We start from the raw sequence: 14672 nt of genomic DNA on the forward strand, positions 1-14672 counted from the left end.
GGAGCCCAAGAAAATGAAATTTGACAGTGTTTCCACATTTTCCTCATCTATTTGGCATGAAGTGATAGGAGCAGATGCCATGATCTTCATTTTCTGAATGTTGAATTTTAAGCCAGCTTTTTCACCCTCCTCTTTCACCTTCATCAAGAGGCTTTTTAGTTCCTCTTCACGTTCTGCCATTAAAGTGGTATTATCTGCATATCTCAGGTTGTTGATAATTCTCTCTCTAGATCTTGTTATTGTTGTTCAGTTGTTTAGTTATGCCTGACTCTTTGTGACCTCATTGCTGCAGCACGCCAGGCTTTTCTGTTCTTCACCAACTCCTGGAGCTTGCTCAGATTCATGTCCTTTGAGTTGGTGATGCCATCCAACCATCTCATCCTCTATCATCCCCTTTTCCTGCCTTCTATCTTTCCCAGCATCAGGGTCTTTTCCAATGAGTCGGCTTTTCACATCAGGTGGCCAAAGTATTAGATCTTAATTCATTTAACTTTTATGAACTGCAAAATGGGTGAGGTGACAACTCCTGTCTCACGGGCTTTTTGGTATGTTGAGTAAAGAAGGAGTTAACTGGCTTTCAATAAATGTTCATTTGATTGTAAATAGTAAGAATGTTGATAAATGGAACCTGAAACAACCCCCAGATTACATTCTTAAAGTTTTTTAGTAACAGCTTTATTGAGCTATAATCCACATGCCATACAGTTCACCCATTTGAAACATACAGCTCAGTGCCTTTTTATTCATGAAACTGTGCGGCCATCATCACGGTAAGTTTTGGAACATTTTCATTATCCCACAGAGAAACATATACCCTTTAGCAGTCACCCCACGCTTCTCCCATCTCCACAGCCCTAGGCAAACACTAATCGGTCTTCTACAGTAGGCTTGCCTAGTCTGGATATTCCGTATAAATGTTATCATAAAATATTTGGCTTTTTATGACCAGACTTCATTCATTTAAGCATTGTAATGTTTTCAGGGTTCATCCATGTTGTATCATGTATCAATACTTCATTCCTTTTTATTGCAGAGTATTCCAGTATATGGATATTTATCTATTCATCAGTTAATGTTAAATTAAATCAATAAATTAATAAACTTAATATAAATTAATATATAAATATTTATAAATATATAAATATAAATAAATTTAAATTAATAAATTGATCAGTTTATTTGTCTATTCATCAGCTAATGCTTTTCAGCTGTTGTGAATAATGCTGCTGTGAACATTTGTACCTGAAATTTTTGTGTGGATATATGTTATATGTTTTCATTTTCCTTAGAGTAGAGGAATTCTAGGGGTGGAATTGCTGGATCATATTATAAGTTTATGTTTAACCCTTCGGGGAACTCCAAACTGTTTTCTCAAGTGGTTGTACCATTTTATTCCCCCAGCATATGAGGGTTTCACTTTCTCCACATTCTCTCCACCACTTGTCTTTTTTATTTTAGTCATACTAGTGAATGTGAACTGAGTGGTATCTCGCGATTTGATTTGTATTTCCTTGATGGCTAATGATGCTATCTTTTCATGTGTTTATTGCCCATCTTATTACTATTATTACGTATCTCTCTGTGTTTTACTATGTAGCTAGGTTATATCCCTCTTTAATAAGGTGACGGTCTGAACCCAAAGATGTGCCTATTAATACTTGCTGATTTGTTAGCTGATTATAAGAGAAACCCAAAGGAAGAAAAATAGGGCTTCATTTTATCAATCTCTCCTTTTTTAGTTACTTCTACATTATCACTAACTAAATTGAAAGTTCTCAGGATATCTAGAATAGAGATTTTCATTTGAAAATAATGTTTAGTCTGTTTAGGGGAAGGCTAGATTGAGGACATAAGATATTAATAAAAAATAATGGTTAAATTGTTAATGTTATGGGTTATAGAGCACATACAATTTGATCTTGGCATTGGGGATATAGCAGTGAATAAAGTCCCTGATTTCATTGGCAATCTAGTGGGCAGAGATGTGAAAAATTAGGCAATATATGGGGAAAGGGAGTTATTGAAAGGAAGGGATCTATTTTATTTATTTATTTTCTTTTTGGCCATGCTGCATGGCTTGTGGGATCTTAGTTCCCCAACCAGGGATTGAACCCAGGTCTCTGGCAGCGAGAGCGCCAAGTCCTTACCATTGGACTGCTAGGGAATTCCTGGGAGGGATCTATTAATAGTTAAGATATGACTGGTTGACCCAGACCTTTTTGGTGAAGTGAAATTTGAGCAGATATCTTATGAAATAAAGAAACTCATCATATTGATAATTTGAGAGAAGAATGCTTTAGGCAGAGAAAATTATAAACACTAAATCCTTGGGGTGGGGTTATGCTTGGTTAGTAAATGAACAGCAAGGAGGGAAAGAATATTCCTCACTGAGTTAAGAAAGTAGTCAATGGAAGGTTTTTGCATTAAGCAACTGTAAGATTAGAGTTGCTATTTACAGAGATGGGAAAGACTGGCAGGTGCAGGTTTGTAAGGAAGGGTCAAGTATTTGGTGTTAGACATGTTACATTTCAGATGGTTGTAAGACAGACAAAAGGAGAGGTTGAATAGGTGGTTGAATATGCAAGTCTGGAATTCAGGAAAATTCAGGTCAGAAATGGAAATCAGTATATGTAAAGCCATTGAGTAGATGTTATCATCCAAGAAATGTGTATAGAGAGAGCAGAAAAGAAATCTGACATCTGAGCCCTGGACGTGCTGACATTGGTGGGACGGTGGTGTTTGAGAAGATCAAAGGAGTAGCCAGTGAGGTGCAAGAAGAATCAAGAAAAAGTGAAGTAGCAGAGGTCAAGTGATTTGTAGGGATAATGGCAGGTGTCCCAGCTTGGTTGCCTGGGAACCTAGAGTCTAAGTATTGTTTAGTTCTAGGGACAGTTTTGGGGGCCTTAGGGTGATCTTTAAAGTGAAAGGCTTGACAAGATTGTCTCTAAACTTTTTCTCATTGTAATAATATCTCATCATATATTTATATAACACATTATATAGTTTGTACAAAGCACTTTCATGTGTTTATTGCATTTAATCATCATAATAGATCTATGGGACTTATTTTTACAGATGAGAAGGTTAAAGAAGTTTAGAGACTTGTCCAAATTCACACAGTCTTAGTCAGTTAGAAGATAGAACCCAGATCTGCCTGATCACAAAGCCTGTGCTCCTTATAATATGTAACAAGTACTTTTTTTACACTGCCATTCTAGAGCTCTGTGATTTTGATCACATAGAATTCATTGATTGATTGATTGAATATTTGCTGAACACCTGCAATGTACTAGTTACTGTTCTAAGCACAGGGGATACAGTTGTGACCAAGAAAATGTCTTTGTCTTCAAAGACCTTTCATTCTAGTGGAGGAGACTGACAGTAAACAGATAAATAAGCTAATAAATAATATAATGTTAATGCCATAATAAAAATAAAGCAAAGTAAGGGAACAGTATATGTTGGGGGGATGATCAAGAAAAGCTTCTCTGAAGAGATGGCATTTGAGCAGAGCCCTGAATGATCTAAAGTAGCAAACAATGAGAAAATAGGAAGACAGAGGGAATAGCAGGCATAAAGGTCCACAGGTAGGAGTGAACTAGATGTGTTTGAGGAGCAGCAAGAAGGTTGTTATTCATTGGACAAGAGGTTGACAAACAAAATGCTTAGAGCTTTGAAATCATTTAGCCCTGGTGAGTCATTTCTGATTCCTGTCACTTAATTTACTGTGTGATTAGGCAGAATCCTTGACTTTTCTGAGTTTTAATTTCCTTATTTACAAAATGGAGGTAATAAAATAAAGCCTGCTGCTGCTGCTGCTAAGTCTCTTCAGTCATGTCTGACTCTGTGCGACCCCATAGACGGCAGCCCACCAGGCTCCCCTGTCCCTGGGATTCTCCAGGCAAGAACACTGGAGCGGGTTGCCATTTCCTTCTCCAATGCATGAAAGTGAAAAGTGAAAGTGAAGTCGCTCAGTCGTGTCTGACTCTTAGCAACCCCATGGGCTGCAGCATACCAGGCTCCTCTGTCCATGGGATTTTCCAGGCAAGAGTACTGGAGTGGGGTGAAAATAAAGCCTATTGAGAATTAAATGAGAGAATGTATGTACAATACCTGGAATGTTGTCTGGCACATTACCTTGTTAAATACATATTTACCGCATGTCTTCTATTATGTCAGCTGTGTCATAGAAACTTATTTTACTGTCATCTGGTAAGTTCAGTTTGTTTTTCTGGTTTTTTTTTCAAGTGGTTTAGTCAGCAGATCTTAAAGTTCTATTCCTGTGCCTGGGCTCTGCTAGTCATTCTCCCTGAACTCACCTTTGTATTGAAAAATCAAGGAAGAGAGTTGGACTGAAAAGAAAATGATTTAGAAGTTGATGAATAGGTATAAAAATAAGGGATTGGGATTCTGGTAATTACAGATATATTCAAATTAATATATTCATTTATTATGAAAAGAAACTGCGTGTGCATTTCTGTCATCTTTCCTCATTACCGAATGCTAGCTCTACTCCAGCACTTCCCAGCCAGGCTTCCTGCTGACCCAAACCTGCTTGCCTTAGGAGAATCAGATAGGAGCCAAGTCCTCCATCCTTGTAAGACCATCTGTTTTCAGATCCACAGCTGCTGCCCTTACAGTTGCAACCCAACACAACTGGAATGATTTATTCATCTACAGGTAACATTTGTGCACCAGGCTTCCAGCAAAGTATGGTATCAGCTTTACACATAATGAAGCATCCAGCACAGGTGGTAAGCTGTACATAAAGGATGCTTCTGGCTTACAAATGGCTGATGGACAGATGGAGGTAAGCTGTTAGTCCTGAACACATAGCCAGAGGAAGAGCAGAGTGAACACTGGGCAATAAGGGAAAATTTCTTGTCCAGTAAAGAGTCTCGATTGTATATATGATATTTCTGGAATTTCAAGATAATTTAACTCATCTTTAAATTAAATGTTGTACCACTGTTAAGTTAGGTGAGAAAATTAAAATCCAGAAAGGGGAAGAGACTTAAACTGCATAGCAGTTTGGCACAGTTAAGACCAACACTCAGTCATTCCAATTCTGAGTCCACTGTTTACCTCCAGTTGTTTTATTGTGCAGTGAAAAACTTTAAAACAAATATGAATGGCATTATTTACTTATTTTTGCTCAGTTTGTAACTTTCTGATACCATGAACAAATCCCAAGTTTTTGTCCCTTAATAACTAAATGACCAAGACCAAGCAAGTTGCTTAATTTTTTTGAATGTCTTATATATATATAATATAATATATATTATATTATATATATATGAGGATAATTAACACTTGTTCTGAATTGTTTTATGGATTAAATGAGGTAAAGTATACAAAAGCTGTTTAGGTCATTTTTATTAATCAGAAGATACTAAACGAATGCTAATTTCTCTTCTTCGGTTCACTCCAGCAAACACTGATTAAGCGTCTACTGTGTGCCAGCTCAATTTCTAGACTCTTTACTTAAATTATCTTGTTTAACCTTTGAAGTTCCTTCTCTCTTTCCTTATTATATTGAGGATCTCATTGATACAATCTTTTTTCCATAACAAGATCCTTCTATAATGAAATCTCCATAACCAAGCACTTATTGTTGCAAACAAGTGATTCTTGCTTTTAGAAACACATAGATATGATAATATCTACGGGCCAGTGCAGCTAGAGCTAGTCTTGGCTTCTGCCCCTGCTATAAAGTGCTTTGGGGACGCCGTGTTTGGAGGGCAAGTCATATAACTGTTTCAGCACTCTTTGTCACCTTAGAGAATGTGGTTTCTCTTTTGGAAAGCTTGGTTTTAGTGAATTGCTTCCTTTTCACCTTAGGTTTTAGGCTCTTTGACAAGCCATCTGCTTCTCAAATACAATTTCCCTTTACCACCAAGGGCTTGTAGACAGTTGTTCAAATGGAGAACAAAAGCTTTCTCTAGTGGTTCTGTAAAAGTGGGAATGCCTCAGGGAGAGATTGCATCTGGTTATTGGAATTCATTTTGTGATGTGTGCCTGACTGGGCACTCTGCTGGGGCTGGCCATGGAGGAGATAAAATTTAGAAATGGAAATTTGTCAACATGAGTTTTGGCTATATCTGTATTTGCTGGTATCAGCTAGGGCTCCTAAGAGCTTGTTGGACTCAGTGTTGCTGCTGCTGCTGATTTTCTTTTTTGTTTTCTTTTTTTCTTCCCACTTTTCTTTCTGGTAACTGTGTCTGTTGCCCAAGTTTTCCATTTGTACTTGGTTATTCTGTTTGGTTGTTTTTCCAGATCATTGATCTGTTCAGTGAGTAGCTTGGTATAATGCAGTTCAATGACTGAGTTAAGTGGAGATTTAGTAATGAATAAATAAGGTACAGAGAAACCTAGAGTGAGGCGATAGAAAAGTCTTGGTAAACCCGTAGACACGTGGCTTCAAACCTCAGCTTTGCCTTATACCTGCTCTGTGATCTTGGGTAAGTCATTTATTCTCTTTGAGCCATAGTTTCTTCATCTCTAAAAATGAGAATATAAATATCTACTTTGTTCAAGGTTGTAGTGAGTACTGAGACAGTAAATGAAAGAAATGAGGAAAGAATCAAGCATTAAGTTGGTGCTTGTTAAATATTCCTTTCCGTCTTTCCTCCCATTTTCCTGAAGAGTGTACATGGAAAAACCGGACATGTATATGAATGATTGTGTGTTCATGTGTGCATGTTAGTTTATGTGTGTGTTAGTTTAATATAGCTCTGAGAAGTGGCAGAAAATTGCCATAATCATTGGGAATTGGGAGGTAGGGGCTTGGGGTTCATGCGTACCTTCCTTAAAACCAGATTGAGAGACATACTCTGATACTGTGTAACCTAACACAGTCTTTGTGCCTTTAAAGAAGACCTTAGGAGAGAAAAAGAAAGAACCTAGTGGTGGAGGCCTTGGTAGGCTAGTTTCCTCAGGGGGATCATTAGAGTGTCTCTAGTTATCTACTGGTATCAGAGAGAGAATAATCTGCTTCACAGTAAGCTGAGAGCGGAACCTGGGTTTGTAAGCAGGAGAGCTGCCTTTTAGAAACAGTATGTAGCTGGGAAGATTGCAGCCACCAGCCTTTCCCTTTCCACTCCTAAAATCTGTTATATCATCATCAGGGTGATATTTTCCAAAATTAAAATCTAGTCATCTTAATTTGCTCTTAAAACTCTTCATTGGCTCCCAGTTGCCTTCAGATTAGTCTGAACTCCTTCTGTCACTTACTAGGTCTTCCTTGATCTGATCCCTGCCTTCTCCTACTTCTCGTACTTTTGCGGTACTGACACTGCATTATTTACAGCTTCTTAACCACCCCCCACCCGTATGTGTGTTCTGATCCATGATAGTCTTTCTGCTATGTTGTACTCTTTCCTGTTCTTCTGTTTTACTTGACAATTTCTACTCTTTCTTGAAAACTCTTCTCAACTACTGGGTTTTCCATGAAGTCTTCCCTGACTTTCGAAGGTGAGGTGCATGGGATGGGAGACTTCCCTCCTCTAGGTTCATCTAGAATTTTGTACATACAGAAGTCTAACAACATGTAGCATCAGTGATTAGTAGGCATCAGTGATGTCTCTTAATGCTTTTATGACCCATTGATTTCTTTATTTTAGTGCCTTCATTGGGATCCTCAAACCATCTTTATGTAGATCTGTTCAACAACTGATATCTTTAGAATTAGAAAAATAAAGCACAGATACAATATTACACCTTGCCAGACTTAGCAAATTTATCAATACTTTGTTATATGCCTCTTGTCCCTGATGAAATGACTAGCCATCAGTAAAATGAACCATTAAGTTTGGAAGGAGCTGTTTATTAATCAGCTTGATGGCATAAGTCCACCTGATCTTTTCTTTTTTTGGCTGTGCTACATGGCTTGTGGGATCTTTAGTTCCCCAACCAGGGTTCAAACCCAGGCCCCCTTCAGTAGAAGCACAGCTTCCTAACCATTGGACCACCAGGGTCCAATCTGGTCTGATCTGATTTTTTAATCACTGGCAAACTTTGGTCAAGATAAGCTAATTATTATGCTTCTTTCAAATAACTTTTCATTTGAATCCTCAAATCTCTTCACTATAAATAGGATCTGAATTCTGCTTTTCATGCTGGAGTTTTCCCCAGATGTCTGACAGTCCTTGACTGTTCATATTTTAAAAGGGGTTATTAAAAAGCTAATTGGAAATTTTAAATACCTGGGTGGAGTTTACTGATTTTGGACCTCATCCTAATGGTTATCTGCCTGGGCTGTTTGTGGCACAACTGCAATGTCATTAGGTCTTTCCACTAGCGCTGGTTAGATTCTCTGGAAGGATCCTCTAGCCTCCTTCCTTGAGGTTATAATGCTGATCTGGAAGCTGAGTGGAGGAGAAAGGCGGCGGGTAGGCCCTCAATGTTCACTTTACTTAACACTCTTATTTTCAGTATAGTAACCCTGCCTTCAACTGTGGTGCTCCCGCATTATGAGTTTATTAGATGTTTTTAAAGGAAGATTGAGGCTCCAGGAACTCTACTGGTATCAGTAATAAAGTGTGAAGAATGAGAGGCAGTTATTTTGGTTCTAAAGAGGCTTTCTTTAAACTTACTTCCTAGTTTTCTGTGTGTTCCAGAAAGACAAGGTTAATCATTAGATTAGAGTTGAGTGCAATAAGGAATAGTCCTCATTTGATCCTTATGGTAGCCCAGTGGGACAGGTAATATTTTTCCAATTTCCCACCTGGGGAAATTGAAGCTCAGTGAGATTAAATGACTTGTCCAAGGTCACTTAGCAAAATAAAGAGTGGCAGAGCTGGTCTTATTCTGTACCTCTGACTCTAATTCCTACTCTGATTGCAACAGATACTTCCTCCCCCAATATGAATGGGCTGCCAAAAGAGAAAATATGCTAGCCACATGGGTATTAGACAGCAGTAGTTTGAACTGTTAATAAACAGCCAGGTCTTCTTCCCTAGGAAGAGTTCAGCTGATTGGAGTTCTTGGTCTATTTTTCTAATTTATGTAAAGGACGTTAAAGAACTGTAGTGTTTGGACTTGCAACAAACTTTAATTCCTGTAGTGGAAGCCCTAAAGATACAGTTGCATTGCCAGTTTGGCACAAGGAAATATTTAAGCTCTCAAGTAGAAATAACTGAGTTTCTAGTACAGCCAAAATGTTCTGAACTCCAGGAATCCATCATGAATCAGGGAATGTTAAGGCTCTAAGATCCATTCATTCTTGGGCTTGAAGGCTAAGCTTGTGTAGACAAGCTTCGTAGAACAATTTTGTGTACCTTTATTGAGTTTCTGCTTACTAAGAACAATAATAGATCCTGGGAAATATTTTGCTTAGGAGTTTCATACTCTAATTGGGAAAGGATACACAAATAATACACATTATGTGTAAGAATGCTATAATTGAGAGATATACAAGTGCTCATCAGGGAATGATTTATTCGGCTCAGATCAAGGGTACAGGGAATGACTGGAGAAAACTTTACTGTGAAGACAGTTGATTTGTATCTCTCAGGAAGGTCAGATCTTTAGATAGACAGGAAATGAAGAGCACTGTAGGCAGAGGGTACAGTATGTTCAAAATCCCAGAAAGATGAAAGAGCTTGTTGTTTTGAGGGGAACAGCAGGCAACTTGATTCAGCTAGAACAAAAAAGTAACATAAACCAGACCTCTCTCTGGTCTAGGGCTCTCAAGGCCCCTTTCTGTCTACCATGCTGTGCCAGCATCTGCTCACCATAGGTGTATCCTTCCTACTATGCAAGTGTTCTCTGAAGCAGTCTGTATCTCCTCTCTAGTCTCGCTCACCTTTCTTCAGAGCTTAGGTAGTATAATTACACTCTCCTCTAAAAAGTCTTCCCAGGCTGATACCTGATACTTCTCTGAATCCTGTTGCCCTTTAAAAGCCAGTGTGGTACCCTCCTAACTTCATACTGACAGATGTTCATCCTTAATTTGTTTCTAGAAGAATTTACCATTAGTGATATTTCTGATTGTGCCCAGAATGGATGTTTATTGTCTGGTTACTTGCATTTCTTAAGCCTTGATTATAGATTTATTGTCAAGTTAACTTTCCATTCAGCTCGGAATCCTTCAGCTTAGAGAGTAAAGTGTGGTAAAATGAAACCACCTAGGACGCATCTTTTACTAGCCTCGAAGATCTAGTAATTTCTTTTCTTTTTGTCTTAGTGCTTGTCACCCCTCCCTAGAGTGCTCTTTTTTTTTAGTGTCTGTCTCCCTGACCAGACAGTGGGCCATCTGAAAGCAAAGATTTGTTATAGTTCATCTTTTTGTGTTTTCAACAGCCAACATAGAGCCTGGACACAGAAGTATCTGATACATGTTTATTATTTATTGAGAGTCAGGATACAGGAGTTCTAGTTTCAGTTCTACCACTGTGTGACCTTGAGCAGATTACTTTCAATCTTTGAAACTGTAGTTTTCTTATCTGTAAAATGTAGAGGCTGGACTCCATGGTCAGTATCATAGCATTTCTCCTACTTATAGCAGTCAGGGTCTGGTTGAAATGATAGAAGTCACACCACCAATTTGAATGGGTAAAATTTAATGTAAAGAATTGTTAAATAGGTAAAAAGTAGTGAACTACTAAGAGTACCATCCTTAGGGCTGAGGGAAAAGCAAACAAGGAAGGAACTTAAAAGCTTAAGGAAAGAGAGCTCCACAAGGCCAAGATTCTGAGGAGAGTGTATGGAATACAGTCATAGGAACATGCTGCTTATTGCTGTAGAGAAGAAATTGCCTGGCGCTTGCTTGCCTCAGAACCTGGAGGGCCACTGTCTTGAAATCTGCCATGGCTCTCTGTGTGCTGATCTGCTTGCTGCCGTATAGGAAAACATTAGAACTAGAAAACACTAGAAAAAGCCACTTCTTTCTCTCTTAGCCTTGTGGCCTTGTTCCAGTACTTTCTATTGGCAGAATCTGATGTGAACCAGCTGGGAAAGGAGCAAGGTAGTCTGCAGAGTCCAGTGCACTGTCACTGAATAGAACAATGAAGAATCAGTTTAGAGCTATAAGGCAAAAATTAACGATTTCTATATTCTAATAATCTGTTTTGATATTTGTCTTCCTCATTGCATCATGAGCTTGGTAGTGGCTGGAAAGTTGTCCTATTTGTCTCTGTATCTGCATTAATCCAGAAGGGGCCTGGCACCCAAGAGTTGCTTAGTAAATACTGTTTGAATGAAGGAAAGTCTCTGTAATACAGGGAAAATTATGTGTTGCTCTTGGTTGACTTCAGTCTTACTGTCTTGAAAAGGATTGGGGCTAGACATCCAAATCTTATTGAGTGCTATTGTCCTGTTCTTTCATGTGCATATTTGCATTAGATACTAGAGTAAGGACAGGAAAAACATTCTTCTTTTAATATTCATATGTTCTATAAAATTAAACTCTTGAAAGTTCCTTAGATAGCAAGGAGATCAAATCTGTTAATCCTAAAGGAAATCAACCCTGAATATTCATTGGAAAGGACTGATGCTGAAGCTCTGATACTTTGGCTACCTGATGCAGAGATATGATTCATTGGTAAAGACCCTGATCCTGGGAAAGATTGAGGGCAGGAGGAGAAGGGGTGACAGAGGATGAGATGGTTTGATGGCATCACTGACTCAATGGACTTGCGTTTGAGCAAACTCCAGGAGATAGTGAAGGACAGGCAAGCCTGGTGTGCTGCAGTCCATGGGATCGCAAAGAGTCAGACACGACTTAGAAACTGAACAACAATGAAATTAAACATATTCCCTTTTCTAAAGGGTGACAGTCTGAAATCTAAGTTAGGTACTTTGCACTTAAGTATATTCCTCAGAAGAAAAAGGAGACTAAGCTTTATTGTCGTTATATGGTCCAGTGGTTAAGACTCCATGATTGTGCTGCAGGGGTTGCAAGTTCAATCCCTGGTTGGGGAACTAAGATTCCACATGCCGCACAGCACCCCCCACCAAAAAATCTCATTTGCAGATAGAGAAACTGATGCTGAGGGTCTTGACCAAAGTTATACAGCTAGTAAGTAGCAAAGCTAGTCCAGGCTTGACTGTTCTAAAACTTGAACAGGACAGTACTCTCTCTTTTCTCCAGCATATGAGAGCAAGCACAGAGTTTTTGTTAGCAGATAGCAATAGAAATCTGTGAAACTGATTGCTGTTTCTGGCTGTTTGGGGCTGGACAAGTAACAACAGAACAAAATAGTAATCCTTGCAAGGCTACAATCATAGAGTTTGCTAGTAATTGGCCTTTTATATAAACCAGTTTGAGCCTGTGCTTCAGACACCTGGTTTATGAAGCAGTTGCTGTCTGGCAGCAGAGTATTCTTCTTCCTCTTTTTTTTTTTAATCCCACACTAGCAGTTTACAGAAGAGTTCTGACACATTCCCTGAAACATTAAGCTTCTTTTCTCTTGCTCTTCTAGGTTTCTTCCCTTTTCTGAGACCTAAAAGTAGATAGACCAATTTATTATGAGGAAGCAAAATTTGTGAGACTGGTGTGTTTCTTGCTTCTGGACCAGCACACACAAAGCTTTTAGGTAAGTTACTTAGGATTGAGAGTCAGTTGTTCTTTCTCAGGTCATCAGTCAGGCAGAGCTGAGGACCCTGATGCCAGTCTCACTGCTTGAAGGGTCAAAGTATTGCTCATAGCCTGGGAGAGACACTGTTACAAGAAAAGCTTTCCATTAAAAGCATTGGAAGAAGCCAGTGATGTCAGGATTTGCTTATCAAATTATTCTGCTGGTTATTTTGTGATTATCCATTGGGATGCCCACTGAGATTGGTTGACATGGGAGTGTGATTTCATCTTGACAATGAGAAGCCCTTGGACCAATGTTACCTATCCTTGATGTCTTTTGGTACTTCCGTTGACTAGGGGATCTTAGGATTCCCCTTTGACTTTTTTGGCAGTAAGGGCTGCTGCTTAACTGCTTTTCAGAAATGATGACATTTATTCTTTGGAAGGAACTGAAGAAGGAGTCTGTACATGTCATTTATTTTTAACTGCATACTCAATAAAGTTGAAATCTTACTTTCCTTTTTGTGGTTTAACATCAAACAAGAAAGGGGATGTGGCTCGGACGGTAAAGCGTCTGTCTACAATGTGAGAGACCTGGGTTTGATCCCTGGGTTGGGAAGATTCCCTGGAGAAGGAAATGGCAACCCACTCCAGTACTCTTGCCTTGAAAATCCCATGGACGGAGGAGCTTGGTGCAGTCTACTATCCATGGGGTCACAAAGAGTCGGGCACGACTGAGTGACTTCACTTTCACTTTAAAAACAGAGCCACCTGGCAAAACCCTATTCTTCTACTTAATAACTTAATAGTTCTTTATACTCCCTGAGCCTCAGTTTCCTCATCATTAAAATGAGAATAGTAATACACAATGACAACAATAGCGATCCACCATTTTAGGTAAGTGAATTTCTGTGAACCTCAATTTTCTGTGAAATGGAGGCATTAATTCCTCAGTAACAGATTTGGTTTGATAAAGAAACTAGCTAATATAAATGGAATGCAGGTAAATGGAAGTGCTAAGTAAATGGCTATGACTATTCTTAGGAGATCTGAGAGAAAAGATCCCTGAGGGTAGCATAGTTCATGTGGGATGGGTCAGGGCTTAATAAATATTCATTGATTAATTCTTTCCATAGGGAGCTCTTATTTCCTTTTCACTTGCTTTCTCTGCTGGTTTTTTTTTCTCCTAACATCATTTTTGCAGACACAGCTATGGAGTTGTTCTCTCTGAGAGTTTCCTTCCCATGCTATAGTCCTGATTTTGTTGTTCCAAGTTGCTCTCTGTAGAGAAAGTGGGGGTACAAAGGCTGAGTTAATGGTTCACAACTTCGAGTGCCATGTATTTCCGGGTCTACTGTTTTGTATATAAGATCAAGGGTTTGTCAAAGGTCTTTAAGGAGATGTGATCATGCTATTATTTGCTGTTTCTTTGGTATATGCCAAGAAGGAGGGCTGGCCAGTAAAAAAAATGTTTATGGACCAATAAACTAGATCTCTGCAAAGCTGGCCTGTGATCTACTCAGCCTCTTTAGGCAAGAGACTCTGGCAAGTTTAAATTCCAACTGTTTCAGTACAGGGTTTCATTTCTCTTTTTGGTCACAGAATTATAGAATCCTTAGATACCTTCAGAAGCTGACACAAAGATGTTAGAGGACTTGTTTAAGTCATATGGTAAAACCAGAACCTAGATTTCTTCCTTTTAACTCTTCCTGTAGTTCTTTGGAAAAGTAGTTGTTTATTTCCTAGGATGGCTACCCAGCAATGCTAGTTTTAGTTTATATTTTTTTAGTTTATTTTGAGGATACTCTGATTTTCCTTCTTATAAATGCTACAGGATTATATTGAGCTGTAAAGTTTGCTAGGTTCTTTCAAGGCCGGTGTTGCTTTTTTCTTTACATCTCTGTGAGATAAGCAAGTCAGATACTCCTAATGATTTGGGTTTTTTAAAAATCTTTTTTTCTTTTTCTTAAACTGATGAGAAAATTAAGGCCCAGAGAGGGGACATGAGTTGTTCAGAGTCATATAGTGAGTGAATGGTAGGGTTAGAACTAGCAAGAAGTCCCTTTTATTTTTAGGTTTTTATAATCACTGGGAATATTATCATACCTTATCAGTGGATATTATCACTTTCTACAGTTTTTGCCTGTCTGTAAGA

General features: G+C 38.7%; 1 protein-coding gene across 7 annotated transcripts in view; it reads left to right on the plus strand.

Annotated features, from left to right (window-relative positions):
• Positions 1-14672, plus strand: part of FAM168A (family with sequence similarity 168 member A) — a 202341-nt gene that overhangs the window by 64662 nt on the left and 123007 nt on the right. Inside the window, exon 1 of one of the 7 annotated variants that reach the window (XM_027562956.1) lies at positions 12512-12536. The exons of the other annotated variants lie outside the window; for them this stretch is intronic. The gene's annotated coding sequence lies outside the window, so the exon portion shown is untranslated. Of the gene's footprint in view, positions 1-12511; positions 12537-14672 lie in introns of those variants that run through there. 7 annotated transcript variants of the gene reach the window in all.

Source organism: Bos indicus x Bos taurus, chromosome 15, assembly GCF_003369695.1.
Source record: "Bos indicus x Bos taurus breed Angus x Brahman F1 hybrid chromosome 15, Bos_hybrid_MaternalHap_v2.0, whole genome shotgun sequence".
NCBI lineage: Eukaryota > Metazoa > Chordata > Mammalia > Artiodactyla > Bovidae > Bos > Bos indicus x Bos taurus.